Source organism: Rhinopithecus bieti, unplaced genomic scaffold (assembly GCF_001698545.2).
Source record: "Rhinopithecus bieti isolate Rb0 unplaced genomic scaffold, ASM169854v2 scaffold_6513, whole genome shotgun sequence".
In the NCBI taxonomy this organism is placed as follows: domain Eukaryota; kingdom Metazoa; phylum Chordata; class Mammalia; order Primates; family Cercopithecidae; genus Rhinopithecus; species Rhinopithecus bieti.
In genome coordinates this window covers 4,436,230-4,448,958 of record NW_016805931.1, presented here as the reverse complement: position 1 = coordinate 4,448,958, position 12,729 = coordinate 4,436,230, and the positions used below count along the sequence as shown (strand labels likewise).

The window sequence follows — 12,729 nt, the reverse complement described above, 5'->3', positions numbered from 1 at the left end:
AACCCAAGAGAAAAGACCCAAAGATAATGATGCAAGTCATTTCTGAATGAAACTGTTCAGTTGGATCATCAAAAAGTAGATGTAGTTGACAAATCTTACCCATGCAAACAGAGCTTCCAGTCTGATTTTTAGTACTCTAGCCTTAAATATGAGTAGACAGATAAGATTTATCAAATACTTAGAAAAAGTAAACGAAGGATAGAAACCAAAACAAATGGAAAAAGACCAACTTTAAAGAAGTACAGATGTTGGCCAGCTGCGGTGGCTCATGCCTGTGATCCCAGCACTTTGGGAGGCCGAGGCGAGTAGATCACTTGAGGTCAGGAGTTCAAGACCAGCTTGGCCAACATGGTGAAACCCCATCTCTACTAAAAATATTAAAAAAATTAGCCGGGCATGGTAGTGGGCACCTGTAATCCCAGCTACTCAGGAGGCTGAAGCAGGAGAATTGCTTGAACCCAGGAGATGGAGGTTGCAGTGAGTCAACATGGTCCCACTGCACTCCAGCCTGGGTGACAGAGTGAGACTCCATCTCAAAAAAAAAAAAAAAAAAAAAAAAAAAAAAAAAAAAAAAAAAAAAAAAAAAAAAAAAAAAAAACAGATTTACAGGAAGGAAGAAGATAACTTATAAAGTATCATCAGAGAGAGAACAGATACACTTGATACTGTATTCAAAAATATTGTTAACATTGCTTCCATGAAACAAAAGCAGATGCTATGGAAAAAAAAACACTCAGAGAATAGGAAACGAGCTCTTGGAAAGTAAAATATGATAGAATAAGTTAAAACTCAGTAGAAGGGTTGAAAGGTAAATTGAGGACATCTCTATGGAAGTAGAGCAAAAATAAAAAAGGTAGAAAATACAGAAGAAAAAGTGGGAAATCAGAGGACCAGTTCAGGAAATCTAACATCTAAAATCAGAAATTATAGAAAAAAACAGAAAACTGCAGGAGGACAAAATTGAAGAAAAATTTCCAGAACTCATTAATTGGAGCATTTACCATAATATAAAGTATTAAAAAAGAGACTTGTGACTTATTCTAAGGATCATTATCATATCATATAGAATGATAAAAAATCAAAAGGGCATCAGAGTTCTTAAGATTCATTTTGAAACCTAGAAAATAATGAAATAGTACCTTTTAAATTCTGAAGGAAAATGATTCTCAATCAAGAATTCTATACTCAGCCAAACTATTGATCAAGAGGGAGCATGGAATAAAGATTATTTCAGAGGTGTGAGCCTTTAAAAAGTGTATCTCTGATGCATACTGACTCAGGAAGCTACTGGAAAATATGCTCACAAAAACAAGGGAATAAACTCTAAAAGCATTAACCTTGAGATAGTAATGAAAGAACATCCCAAAGTGACAGCTGAGCAAAAGACATAGAGAATAACCAATCCAGATCAAAGAGGCCTCTGGGTGAGATTCCTTCAAGAAGATGAATTTAATAAAATTCTTGGTGTGTTTGAGCCATACTTAGATTTTTGCAATATGGGGAAAGTCTGGATTGAATTAGCGATAGGTATATATGGACAAAGGAACTAACAAAAGACAAGAATTTTCAACAAGGAAAACAAAAGGTAATCAGAGTATGTTACATAGTTTAGCTGCTTATAGTTTTTCTTTGGTTCTGCTCATGGAAACACAATGACTATCAATCTAAGTAAAACTATAATATACTAGAAGGATGGGGGATGAGAAGTGTGAAGTGTTGCAAAGGTAAATCCTTATCTTCCACTATGAAGTATCAATAAGCAACACCCAAAACATGAACTATTAAGAAGTAACCATAGGCCGAGCGTGGTGGCTCACGTCTGTAATTCTAGCACTTTGGGAGGCTGAGGCAAGCGGATCAGGAGGTCAGGAGTTTGACACTAGCCTGGTCAATATGGTGAAACCTGGTCTCTACTAAAAAAATACAAAAAAAAAAAAATTAGCTGGGCATGGTGGCACACACCTGTAGTCCCAGCTACTTAGGAGACTGAGGGAGGAGAATCGCTTGAAGCCAGGAGGCAGAGGTTGCAGTGAGCCGAGTTCGTGCCACCGCACTCCAGCCTGGGCGACAGAGTGAAACTCCATCTCAAAAACAAAAAGAAGTAACCATAAAGTTATATCATTTAGAGAGAGAGTGGAGTATAGCAAATGAATCAGCTAAAATATCTGAAAATGGGTACCCTCTGGGGAGTGGAAGATATATGTATGTATTGTGGGTGGGCGATGCAGTGCAGGAGATTTATTTTTTTAATCCTTGTGGTACTACTCAGTTCTTTAAACTATTTGCATCTGTAACTTTGCTAAAATAACATTTAAATTTAAAATTGATCACTCTTGTAATAAGTTCAAATTGAAACAAGGAGATAACATAGTTGCAAAGTTTTATTTTTTGACATATTTATAACATTGTATACATGTTAGTGAGAATACCATGTAACATCACTCTCAAGCAGTACTTCTAAAAGTAGAAATTGCTGTAATATTTCTTAAAATTTATCTGGCAATACACATTAAGAGACATAAAAATGTTTATCCTTCTGACTTGGTAATTCTGCTTCAGAAATCGCTTATAGTGATCTACTTTCTAAAAATACTCGAAATAAATACATCAAAGTGTTCACAATAGTTACCTCTGAGTGGCAGAATTATGGGGGAAAAGATGGCTTGTTTCCATTTTCTTTTGCACCCCTCTGCATTTTTTCCAAATAATCTATAATGAAAACAGGCTCCTTTTATATTTGGAAATAATTTCCAAATATAAACATTTTAATTTTATAACATTTTAATTTTCAAAACACTGGTCCTCATAACAAGGAAAGTTATTTTTTGCAACCACACTAGACCAGGTTAATGGTGCCAAGAGTGGAATGTGGATAAAGGCTGACAAGGCCATCTGGAACTGTGAGTCATTTGGAGCATCATAGAAGAGAGGTTTCCTGCAAGTACTAGCTGTGTTGACTGTGACTGCTGTTTTCCTGGTGGCTCAGGAATCACCCAGGGAAGAAGAGGGCTTCCCCCCACTGGATGAAAAAAAAAAAAAAAAAAAAAAAAAAGCTTCTTGTTCCATAAAAGAGTCTACAGATAGGGTGAGTAATAAGGGATAGATTTTACTAAGGTAGAACAAAATGTTAGGATGCTGGTACGAGCACCACCGAAATATCCCTATATCAAGTTTTAGTCTCTTCATTGCATCTTCTGAACCTGCTGGAGATGCTTTCACATGGAACATATTTGCTGTAAAGTTGTCTTTCTCTTTTGTTTAATGCTGCGAAGTTTGCTAATCTTGATGAACCAAGTCTCTTAACACTGAAAACTCATTGTAAAAGAGGTAGAACTGTGTTTCCACAGTACGGGGAATGGAGAGGTGTAAGGAGGAAGACGGATTTAAATTGATTTTTGGAATGCTTGCTTTATTTTATCAGTTAAAGAAAAGGTCTAACAGATTATTGAGATAACATTATGCTCCAACTGCACTGATCTATTTGCCATTCCTTTAAGAAACCGTTTTGATTCTGACTACTTGAATTTGCACATTTTGTTCCTTCTCTTTGGAATACCCTAACAAATTCTTTCTTCCTGATAAACTACTTACTCTTCCAGGTCAAGTTGAAATGTTCCCTTCAGTGTGAAAACTTTCATGACTCAAGAAAATAACAATTATAATAATTACAATTTGATAAGCTACCTGGCTGTTTACCTAATTCTCACACCATTAGATGAGCGAGGTAGTTTTAGGCTAACTTTAAAGAAGAGGAAACTGAGGCTTAGAAGACTTGGGTATGTGGCCCAAGAGTACATAGCTAGATTTGAAACCCAAATCCAAACCCAGGACTTCCTGCCTAAAGCCCCTTCTTTTTCAAAAACTGCATTACCTATTGATTATTTTGCTTTACATTTGCTTACATGTTTATCTTCCTCAGTGGGCTGTCTTCATTCCTTAGTGGGAAATAAATTGTCTTTTTTGGAGGGGTTACATTTTGCATATAACTTAAAAGATTAAAATTTCATTTGTTGTTGACATTCTTTGTTTGACTCTACACTCCACAGGATAAGATCCTTGGGCATAGAAACCACGAATGCTTTGCGCATCACTGAATCCAGCATCTGTCAGTGTCCGCCATGTAGAAATTGCTCAATATACATTTTTGAGTAAATAACTGAACTAACAAATGAGTGAACAAAAGAACAAATGAATAAAAAATTCAGATCTAGCCCCTAACAAAACAATACTTTAAAAAGTTTTAGTGTCTAAATTGTCTGTATAGACATTGATTTCATAAGTTCATGTGAAATACACTACCAATATCAACAATCATGTTAAATCAAATGAAATCTGTATCCTCCGGGAATGCTTATCATATGGCTTAGGGGCAAGCTTTACTTATGAACAATGATACTGAGACTTCACAATAGTCCGCTGTACAGATGTCAGACTTTGCATTTCACACATGCTTTTTAACGTAGAGCTCAAATAGGCAGTTTTAAGCCCTGGACCTCAAGTCAATGTGGTTCATGTTTTGTCAATTCAAGGTCTACAGTTGAACTTCATTTTGATAGTCTTAGATGGTTTTCATAAATTTTGAGTCATGAAAAACTGACAACATAAGAGTCTCCAAGTATCTTTTAATATATGCAATATTTTACCTACTAAATTAACATGTGTTTATTTAATAACTAAAAGTTTATAAAGTCTAGAAATAAAGAAAATCCATGTCCTTTTGTTTTGTTTTAAATGAAAACTCATGAGAAATAAGAGGACAGAATGCATTAATTTATTTCTTCTGTAACAGCACAATTCTGTATCAGATTTTAAATACAAAAGAACATGCAAAGGGATAACAGCACTGACTTTAGTTCTAATACAAATAAGGCAGGAAGTTGAGTGAAATCAGTTTTTCCTCTAATCTTACGTGGAAAAAACTTTGTCATTTGGCAAACCCATATGAATCCAATCTGTTTGGTTTATTCATCCATGCAGTGACATTCAGACTCCAAAAATTGTATCAGAAACCTAATCAATATTTAAATGCCATCATATAGATTAGAAATGGAATAAGGTATACGATAACTTACTGCATTTCAAAACAAGTACTAATTGAAACATACTGTCAAACATGTATCTTTTTCTCTCTTTAGAAACCTACAGCTATTTTCTTTCAGCTCACTCTCCAGGAAGACCTATTTTTTTCTTCTGTCTTAGTCCATTCAAGCTGCTGTAACAAAATATCATAGTTAGGCACAGTGGCTCATGCCTGTAATGCCAGCACTTTGGGAGGCTGAGGTGGGCAGATCACTTGAGGTCAGGAGTTTCAGACGAGCCTGGGTAACATGATGAAACCCAATCTCTACTAAAAATACAAAAATCAGCCAGGTGTGGTCACAAGCACCTGTAATCCCAGCAACTCAGGAGGCTGAGGCACTAAAATCACTTGCACTTGGGAAGGAGAGGTTGCAGTGATCTGAGATCATGCCACTGAAATCCAGCCTGAGTGACAGAGCAAACCTCTGTCTCAAAAAGAATGAATGAATGAATGAATGAATGAATGAATGAATGAATGAAATAAAAAATCATTCTGGGCAGCTGATAAACAACAGAAATTTATTTCTCACAGTTCTGGAGACTAGAATGTCCAAGGTCAAGACACTGGTAGACTCGGTATCTGGTGAGGGCTCATTTCCTGGATCATAGTGCCTCTGGCTTTGTCCTCACATGGTGGAAGGGGCAAGGCAGCTCTCTTGGGCCTCCTTTATAAGCCACTAATCCCCTTATGAGGGCTGTGCCCTCATGACCTAATTATCTCCCAAAGGCCCCACCTCCTAATACCATCACGTTGGTGATGAGATTTCACCTCATATGAATGTGGGGAGGGACAGAAACATTCAGACCATAGTATCTGCTATTTGCCATAGAATGAAGAAGAAACCATGTCATACAAATAAAAATCTTTCTATGGTCCCTCACCACATAAGGACATGACCAACCTCCTTTGCTAGTCATTCATCTCTCATAATCCTCTCCAGCCCATCTCTGCAGCCTCATCTCCACCCACACATGCACTCTCTGCTGTAACAAATGGTGGACAGGCTTCCAAATGTACTTCCCATGACATTGCACCTTTGCCTATGTCATTCTCTTTGCCTGGGTCCCCTCCCCATCTATTCACTCCTTTCTGCACTTCACTCTTGCTCTTCTCTGTGCCCTAATAGCTCCTCCTTTTGTGACACATCAAAAATCACCCACTCTGGGAAGCCCCTCCAAGACCAAGGGTGCCTGTCTCTGCATTCCTGCATGTGCTGTCAGAGCCCTTGTCACACAGTTGCTCTAGAATTGTTTGTTAGCTTGACCAGACTGTGAGTTTTCTTAAGGGCAGGGATTTACTTATTCCTCTTTGCATATCTGGAATCTTACTCAGTGTTTAGTACATACTACATGTTCAATGAGTATTTGTTCAATGAATCAATGAATTGATAGGTTTTCTTTTAGTAGAAGGAATAAGGTACATTTTTTTTTTTTTTTAGAACAGCATCTGAAAACAAGCACGAAAATTGGGACATCTTTGCTTAAGGTAAAATGCTTTAATGGGGACTACCTTTGAACTCCATCTACTTGGATCCTTTTGGTCTTCTTTATGAGATAAGAATATTAATTCTTAGATCCAATTAAAAAAGGTCTAGTTACCAAGGAACAAAACAAATTGGTATAAAATGGACTTTCTTATAAGAGAGTCCCAAATCATAGATCATAAGGACAATCTTATGTTGAAATGTCTCAATAACTTCCAAATGCTGACTTGAATGATATGATCAAACAGTGTGAGTCAAAGGAAGAAACGGGATTCCTAAGTTTTCACTGTACTCCTTGACTATTTTATTGGTGTACAGTCTCTTGACAATTATTTTCTCATCTTCTTTCCCAAGGAAACTTTAGATTTAAGATGTTTATTCTGCAAGATGTTTGGAGATAGGTATACACCCTAAAACCACCATTACAATCAATGTCATAAACTTACTTATTGCCTCCAAAAGTTTCCACCCACCTTTTTGGTTTTGTTTTGTTTTCCTTTCATGGTAAGAACACTTAATATAACATCCACCCTTTTACCAAATTTCTAAGTATACAATATAGTATTGTTGATTGTATACTTAATGTTATACAGCAGCTCTCCAGAACTTATTTTGCAAGACTAAAACTTTGTAACCCTTGACCACATCTACCAATTTCCATCTTCCCCCAGCTCCTGGCAACCACCATTCTACTTTATAGTTTCATCAGTTTGACCATTTTGGATTATACATGTAAGTGAGACATGCAGTATTTGTCTTTCTGTGTCTGGTTTATTCCACTTAGCATGATGTCCTCCAGTTCCATCCAACTTGTTGTAAATGACAGGATTTCCTTCCTTTTTTAGGGCTGAATAATATTTCATTGTATGTATATACCACATTTCCTTTGTCCATTCATCTGTTGATGGACATTTAGGTTGCTTCTGTATCTTAGCTATTACGAATATGCTGCAGTGAAAATATCTCTTCAAGATCCAAATTTCAGTTATTTTGGCTATATACCAAGAAGTGGGACTGCTGGATCAATTTGCTTCCTGTTTTGAAAGTAGGGCACCCTCTGGACATTTCTACAACTGAAGTGATTCTTACTTTTGGAAGTCAGGCTATTTGTTGGAATGGTAGAAAAAAAGCTAGAGCTTAAAAATAAATCTAAAGTTGGAGAGGGGATTATTACTTATGGATGCATTAATTCAAGGGTTACTTATACTCTAAATACATTTTTTAAAGTTGTTTGATTAACAAGTCAAAACAGATGATTTAATGACATTTTAGAGAGGATTAATAGAGATCCAACTGAATTAACAAATCAGCATGGTGTGCAGAATATTGAAAATTCACCACTAGTAGATTTATGGCATATTTCTGGGTATTTCATTCCCATTTGGTTTATTATGATAAATCACTGGGAAACGGGTAGCCTATAGGACATGACAGCAAACCACACTTTGGCAGGACCAGCATCAGGGCTGCGTGGTTTATTTTAGGAGACTATGCAGTCTACTGAGCACAAAGTGGCCCAGTGAGAGCTTGGTTGGCTAGCACTTTCTGATGGGAGCTCACAGAGCTCACCTGAAAGAGTACCAAGGATGAGAATGTCATCTTGGCTAACTGACCTGCTAGTTGATTTAAAAAATAAACAATAAAAAAAATTCCAGTGTATTTTAGCAAAGTTTAATATTTTGAAGGGGGCAGAAATGTAGCATATTTTGGGATCTTAAATCTGAATTTGTATCTCTTTCCAGACTTTGTCAGTGTCTTTGTCTCTCTCTTTCCCTCTGCCCCTCCATGTCCCCTCCTTCTCCCTTTCCTGGTAAGTACAATAGAAAAACTTATGGTTTTTTCTCATTTTTTAAAACTTAATAACAACAGCAACAATAACAGTCAAACTCTTGAATTTTGGCACGATCCAGATCAATAAATCTTTTCCTTGTAGTTACCTTGGAATTAGGTTCTTAGCCCCTCGCTGCTCTTTGTATATTTCTGTACAATATTCATCAGTTTAAATAAGTACTTCAGTTTCATACTAAAGTGCCAAGACTATCCTATTTTCACTCATCTTTAACTTTCTTCTTTTTCATTTCCCACACCCCTGCCATTGCCAAACAAAACTGATTATCTCTGTTTTATCTTTTCTTTTAGACTTTTAAGGCAATAAAAAATTGGCTTGCTCAGAAGGCTGATACACTGAGTGTTAGAATAACCTGAAGGATAGAATGCTTTGAGTCAATTTATGGGTATTTTTGATCACATATATTCATTTTTAAACCTGCCATTCATGATGGATCACTGACTCTGGCCCTGGCCCTGACCCATCTCAAAAAGTTACTAACATGATTACTGATTAACACTTAGACTGTTGGCTTGAAGTTTAGTAGCCTGAAGGAAAATTTCCAGAGGCATTATACTATGGAAATTTAATTAAGAGTTAATGTTGACTCAGGAATATTATGTACAGGATTGATCCACAGTGTTGCTAATGAATTCATTATGCTGCAAATGCAAGTGATTTGTTAGTACATTGGCCAATAAAAGTGAAATCTGTCTCAACAAGAATGTTGAAAGAAAGAAGGCAGTGAAACTTTCATCTCCACTGGGAGTGAACTAACTTGCCAAATCTGGGTCATCAATCATGGTAAAATGTTCAAAACAAATCATGCATCTTTCACGGTTCACTGTATTCATCAGCACTTTTGAAGTCACCAGTCTAGAGTAGTCGCCTTTGGCCAAGTTTTCAGTAGCCTGTGGTTTAGGCAATAAGCCTCAACTGTCTTTCTCAAGGATGTGTTCCCAGGTGGTTGTACTCCATGGGCCAGTTTCAATCAAATCTCAGAGGACAAAAGGGCAGTTCTGTCTATAAGAAATGACATCACATTATAACCTCAAAATTGTTGTCTGAAATCATTATCTAAAAGGTCTCTTAGAATTACTTAGATCTTGAATGCAGAAGGCTGAATTTCCCACTCACATACTTCGCCAACACTCATTACATAGGCAAAAAAGTACAGTGAGTGTCACTTATGTGAGTCTATGTATGTATGTAGTGTTATAGGGGGTAGGGGTGGCAGGAAAGACAGCTCAAATATGAAATAATTGACTTATTAATTGCCACTGTTCTGATTGCTTTTTTAAAAAGTTTTATTTGGAAGTTATTTCAGACACACTGGAAAGCTTTATGGGTAGTGCACAAAAACCCCACATGCATTCACTCATTGTAAACATTCCACCTCGTTTGCAGTATCACTCTATGTGCACATACACACACATACACATACACACACATTGTTTTTTTTTCTCTGAACCACCTGAGAGAAAACTGCACACATCATGGCCCTCCATCCCTAAACTCCTCTATGTATTCCTCCCCAAAACAAGGACACTTTTCTGTATAGCTATAGTCTCAAACATCTGATTGCCTTTGAATTTTATAGCATGACTTATTTATACCTTTTTAGTTCCAAGTTCTAACTCAGATAGTGAGCTATAGAAGAACAGCTCAACTATTAGTTGAGGGATAGCTCAGATGTCTGAGGGAAAAAAGTCACATCACTAACATTTTGAATTTTACAAATATAGACAATATGCCAATGTATAGGAGATAACTAAATACTGGTTTTAGAGAAAATAGATGAGTTAATATACATAGAGATTCCCCTTAATTAATAGATCTTATATGTTTGGTTATGTGTGTTATCCATGCTATTATAACTAGCTAGCATTCATTAGGACAGCCAGAGAATCTTGTCTTTCTGTATTTTTATACTGTTTTTCTTCTTGTGATCAGCAAATTCCAGGTTTTGAAAGATTGAAGTAGTTCCTACTTAGATAATGCCATTGCCCTGCTCCTTAACAGTAAGCAGTGGAGAAGTAGAGTGGACACTGGTGATTCTGCCTTTAGTCCTGGAGGGAGTGTCAACCAGTGAGTAATGATTCTGACCCTGCAACACAACCATCCCTTCACTGAAATAGGTAGTGGTAGGTATCTACTCAATATGGTACTTATAGCCATTTTATACTTGCTATCTTAAAAAAAAAATATGCAGGCTTTCACTGCTGTGAACAGATAATTGATATTTATGTTTCATAATCTGTGCAGATAGCTAACACATTTCTGAAAGTTGCAATATTTTTTCCGAAAAGGAGTTGAGTTTGGGCATGCCTATCCCTGTCTACCCAAGTATATTTAACAGTATTTCTGGCCGGGCGCGGTGGCTCAAGCCTGTAATCCCAGCACTTTGGGAGGCCGAGACGGGCGGATCACGAGGTCAGGAGATCGAGACCATCCTGGCTAACCCGGTGAAACCCCGTCTCTACTAAAAAATACAAAAAACTAGCCGGGCGAGGTGGCGGGCATCTGTAGTCCCAGCTACTTGGGAGGCTGAGGCAGGCGAATGGCGTAAACCCGGAGGCGGAGCTTGCAGTGAGTTGAGATCCGGCCACTGCACTCCAGCCTGGGCGACAGAGCGAGACTCCGTCTCAAAAAACAAAACAAAACAAAACAGTATTTCTATGCATCAGGGAATCCGAGTGAGGATGACAATGTGTCAGGGATTAGAATGGACAGGAAGAATCTCTGTAAAAGGGGGTGTGATGCTGGAGTAATTTATGAAAATCGGGTTCCCTGGTAACTATGGTGGATGTTATACAGATAGTCCTGCAAAGACATCCACAAAGCTGACTCATTGACAATGTCTACATAGAGGTGGGCCTCAAGTGTGTGCAAATAACAAGTTTGCTACTGCAGGCAAACTCTTCATTTATTCATTTGACAGATTTATATTGAGGGGCACTGTTCTAGGAGCTGGGGATTTGGTAATAAATAAGAAAGCCATGGTCTGTAACATCGTAGAGCTTACACATAAACTGTTTTGCTTTAAAATATTGTACATTCAGAAGTGTTTGTTTGTGCTCCGACCATATGACTGCAGTATGTCATTTGATAAACCTTTCAGGCATGTCTTGGACCCACCAGAACTTAGCTTTAAAGCTATTAGATTGACAGGAGGAGAGAACATTGACTTTAGATGACAAATCATGGAAATAAATAATTATGAAAAGGCCCTCCAGTTTTTAATGACTTTACAAGAGTAGTGTTCTTGTGAAACTATTGAATAAGAAGAAATATATGAACATTCATAACATTCAACTGTCTAAATGATAGAAACACAAATAAATATATGAACATCCTTATCATTCAAGTGTCTAATGAGAGAGGGAGAGTGTCTGCGGGAAGGAGAGCCTCCCAGCAATGGAAACAGTATTATTCTTCATGGTAGGGAGACCATTTTTTGGTTCATCACAGGGTCTTCCAGGCCGGAATGATTTCCAAGTAGGGCAGGGAAGACAAATATCTGAAGCCTCAGGAAAGCTCCAGGGTGATTCTTGTAGTTTTGTTTGGCACATTTTCTAAAAAGCATTGTCAGATAGTTTTGGAGCAAGTGGTTTAGTCATCTACTACCACACAATATATTCAAATCAGAGTAAGCTGGAAGAAAGTCATCCAACATCCAAATCTCAGTCTGGTCTATGTAAACATACTACTTCTTAAGACTAAGCTATACGGGTACTGTGCTTATTACCTCGGTGTGGAATAATCTGTACACCAGCACTCCATGACATGCAATTTACCTATATGACTAACCTGCACATGTACTCCTGAATTCAAAATTTAAAAATTTTTATAAATATATTAAATTTGAGATGTTTATTGAACATCAAAGCAAAAATGGTGAATGAACAGATATATGACACAAAAAAGACTACGGTATAGTCCTATATCATGAGTGAATATGAATTTTTTGTTATTGGTGTTTTCACTAGTTGAGATTTTATTCAGCAGTAAATAGAGAGATTCAAAATAGAAGTGGTGGTACATTAGTGCTTTTCTAAGATGGCCGAACAGGAACAGCTCCAGTCTCCAACTCCCAGCATGAGCGACACAGAAGACCGGTGATTTCTGCATTTTCAACTGAGGTACTGGGGTCATCTCACTAGGGAGTGCCGGACAATCAGTGCTGGTCAGCTGCTGCAGCCTGACCAGCGAGAGCTGAAGCAGGGCGAGGCATCGCCTCACCTGGAAGCGCAAGGGGGAAGGGAATCCGTTTTCCTAGCCAGGGGAACTGAGACACACAACACCTGGAAAATCGGGTAACTCCCACCCCAATACTGC

General features: G+C 37.6%; 1 protein-coding gene and 1 long non-coding RNA gene across 6 annotated transcripts in view; one reads left to right on the top strand and one right to left on the bottom strand.

Moving 5' to 3' along the window:
* Window positions 1-12,729, top strand: part of PDE4D (phosphodiesterase 4D) — a 640,379-nt gene that overhangs the window by 537,833 nt on the left and 89,817 nt on the right. The gene's annotated exons all lie outside the window — the stretch shown is intronic.
* Window positions 9,198-12,729, bottom strand: part of LOC108531008 (uncharacterized) — a 33,582-nt gene continuing 30,050 nt past the window's right edge. The window contains exon 3 of the long non-coding RNA XR_001886038.1: window positions 9,198-9,414. This is a non-coding gene — a long non-coding RNA (uncharacterized LOC108531008). The remainder of the gene's footprint in view (window positions 9,415-12,729) is intronic.